Below are 3,866 nucleotides of genomic sequence, written 5' to 3'. Positions count from 1 at the left end.
TATGACTGACAGACTGCAACGGTTTGAGTTAAACATCTTCGTTTGTGTTCTACTGAAGAAACAAAGTCACCTACATCTTGGATGCCCTGGGGGTAAGCAGATAAACATCAAGTTTTCATTTTTGGGTGAACTATCCCTTTAATTTGATGAACTTCAAGGACACCTGTGGAGAACTGAGGAGAACTGACTTCATACATCCACTGCAAATCACCAAAACACCAGATTAAAATGAATTCAATTTAGTTCAGAGGAAATGCTATTTGTTTGCAGGTCACATATTGTTTGATATTTTGTTGTCTAATGCATTATATGCATTTTAAGAGTGTCATGTCCATATGTCTGAATACATTTTGGGGTAACTATATGTAATTGACATTCATAACATTTGTAATGAATACAAAATAATTGACTAATTCAGTACTGTAAGTCTAAATTAATCTAATTATGAACCAAAGACTCTCTTAAAAAGTAAGATATTTAAAGACAATTTTTCCATTCATACTTGTAAGTTGTATGTCCAAGTGCTGGAGTAAGTCTATGAATAAATTATTTTTATTACAGTTCAGAATCTGCCAATCAGCTCAAATACTTCCTTTAAAGTCAGTGAAATGAAATGAATGGCTTGACTGTGTGTCAAACAAAAGGCCTGTGCGTTAAGGCTAGAGGGTCACGCCAACTCACCCCAGGAGTCTGAAAAGGGCCAGATAAAGCTCTCGAGTCACATTTTATTATGAGTCTTTGGGGGCATTAATTGATTAATCTGTCACGCAGCTATACTTTCCTAAAGCTACATTTTCAGTTGTGTTAATTATCATTCAGCCCATTTAAATCTGAGAGGAAGTTCACTGAATGACTCAATAAAACTTTAAAGATTTATTTATAACATCACTGATTCTTCAGACCTTGGACTAAAGATACAGTGGTATTCACCAATGTTAATATTTATATGTATTTACAAATCATTTACAAAGTCCAAAATTTCTCAGATCAGCTTCTACTGAAATATTATGAGGATTATAAAGATAGGAAAATTATATAAAATAAAGTTTAAAATGTATATAAATATAAAATAGTTAAATTTTTTAATAAAATAAAATGATAAAAAAATAAAATTCTAGTGATGATCCATTGATTATTTCAACATAGAATTGTTGCTCTTGATGTTGGCATATAAAATTGTGGAATTTTTTCCCTATGTCACGGCTACATGATTTCAAACAGTCTCATCATAGAAAAAGCCATAATTTCTCAAATAAGTTTCTACTGAAATATTTTGAGGAAACAGATTAAATGGTCAAAGTGTCAAATCCGGAAAAATTACTCTTTTTTTGTGCTTAATGCTAGATAATCACATGAAAAGCATCGTGTCAAATTCCCAAGTCCCAGTAAAAGAGGGTGAGCCTGCAGAAGGGCTTGACTTCTCGCCCTTGGAGTGCTGAGCTGTCAAAACAGAGCTTTCTTCCTCGTCTCTCAGGCACATTCCTGCGTAATTGAGCTGATGATTAGTCTAACAATCACCAACACAATGCCAGCTGCCAGGATGTGAAACTACCTAAATACAGGCATCCCTGTTTGACTGGGCTCGTTTGGCAGCGCTCTGTTTGTTCAGTGAGCTTGAGGAGCATATGGCAATCATAAAGACCGCTTTAACCAAATATGATCTGATCTCTCACATCCACATGCCAATAACTCTGTCAATTTGACAGATATATTTTGAATAATTTACTTTCCTCATGCAAGCCAGCGGATATAGAATGCTTCCCTCTGGCTCTGTTTGGATGTTAAGGGCAGGGTCCATTTTCTCTTGCCATTACATGTCAACACCCTCCTAAGTTGAATTAAATGAAGCGTGGTGCTTGAATTAAACTGCTTATGTCCTCAGATTGGAGCTCTTGCTTGTTTTTAGTGCCACCTGACCATTTAGTTATTAAATGAGTGAAAACAGGCCACTCAGTGGTGTAGAGCAAACTATATGATTGGTGTTGCTCTTAATCTTTATATTGGACTTGCATTTGCCATTTTAGAAGAATTTGTAAATGATGTGCATGATGTTCATGAAATTTCTAATTCTGAACTGATTGAACCATGTTTTGAACACACATCTGACTGTACGGTTTTACGGTAAAAAAACGGCAGCTGTGGTTGCTGGAATTTTACACGCAGGGAATTCTGGGAATGTCAATTTACGGTTATTCACTGTAAATTATACGGTCTTTTTCACTTCCAAAAACGGTATACTACCGTAAAATTAATGTCCAATACATGTAATGTCCAATACAGTTTTTCACGGTATATAGTAGGGGAATTTACCATTAACCATTTAACAGGTTTTTACTGTAGCATTTTTACAGTCTTTTACAGTTAAATTCACGGTCATTTTTTACAGTATCATATACATAGTTCTGGACTTTCATGTACACTCTTAACAATGATGGCTCCAAAAGAAGGTTTTTGCTGCAACGCCATAGAAGAACCATTTTGGGTTCCCCGAAGAATCTTTCAGTGAACATTTCTTTAGTGTGAAGAACATTTTAAACATCTAAAGAACCTTTTTCCACTGTAAAGAACCTTTTTGACCAATGGAAAGCTCCCATAGATTTTAAAGTTTCATCATGGAACCATCGATGCCAATAAAGAACCTTTATTTTTAAGTATTAAGTAACTTGTATTTTTCGCTTACAATACTGCATATGTACAGTAGGGTCCAAAAGCCTACCTGTCCAGGGTTGGGATCCACCTATTCAAAAGCATGAAGACTGTTTATATACAGTACATGTGGCATGCACTTGCAGAAAAATGCATATTTGCACAGCACTGTTAAATTAGTGGTGTGAACATGTGGTCTGCGGAAATGTTGGCAGCTGGCGTGGCAGTAAATCAAAGAGAAACACAGAGCTAATACATGGGCTAAAGTCGACACTGATGAGTGTTTAAAATCAGCCCTTAGGAATATCCCATCAACATTTCTGCTCAGTCCACCTGCAGAGCGCATGCCCACCCAGAGTGTAATGAGAGTGCATACCTCGCACTTAATGACAGTTTAGTTTCCTCTCTATTTCACACAGTGCAATAAAACCTAATGATGCTATCAAATATTTAACACCTGATAGTGGTCGTACTTTATTTAATATGCAAAAATTAAGATGGTTCATCCATACTGCATTTAAAATGTCAACAAAAGATTGTGTGTTGGACTGCATGAATTATATATTATATAGTGGAGTTAAAGAGTCACATTCTCCACTCAAGGGTACAAATTACCCCTTTTGGGCTTTGAACCTACAATGTTCCAGTTACCTGCACAGATCTCTAACCTTTATTGTACATTATGGGAACTGAATTCCATTGACAAATGAACATTATAAAAAACATAAACAATTCAGTAACACTTTTTCCATGTTAGACATTCTACTAACTGTAACTTTGCAACTTCATGTCAACTAGCAGTCATTCGAGTATTAGTAGACAGTCTGCTTAATATCTGCTAACACTTCATTTTGATGGTCCCCCAACACACATTCTGCTGACCATAAGTAACTTTGCAAGTACATTTCAACTTATTCTACTAACCCTAACCATGACCTAACAGTCTACTAATACTCTAATGACTGCTAGTTGACGCATAGTTGCAAAGTTACTTATAGTTAGTAGAATTTCTAAAGTGGATTATCAAAATAAAATGTAACTAACGATTCTTGCAAAAGGTTTTTACACAGACTTTTAAATGACTTTTTACAGTCTTTTAGAGGTGGCTTGAATGCTGTGTAGTAATTCATCTGTATACCTCAGTAATGGTAATGGCACCCCTGTAATTTAATTAATGATAGTAAACTCTGTCATTACCATTATGGTACAGTACTCAGCCT

Source organism: Sinocyclocheilus anshuiensis, unplaced genomic scaffold (assembly GCF_001515605.1).
Source record: "Sinocyclocheilus anshuiensis isolate Anshui unplaced genomic scaffold, SAMN03320099.WGS_v1.1 scaffold834, whole genome shotgun sequence".
Taxonomy (NCBI): Eukaryota; Metazoa; Chordata; class Actinopteri; order Cypriniformes; family Cyprinidae; genus Sinocyclocheilus; species Sinocyclocheilus anshuiensis.
The sequence above is the reverse complement of the archived record's forward strand: the minus strand, read 5'-3'. Positions refer to the sequence as shown.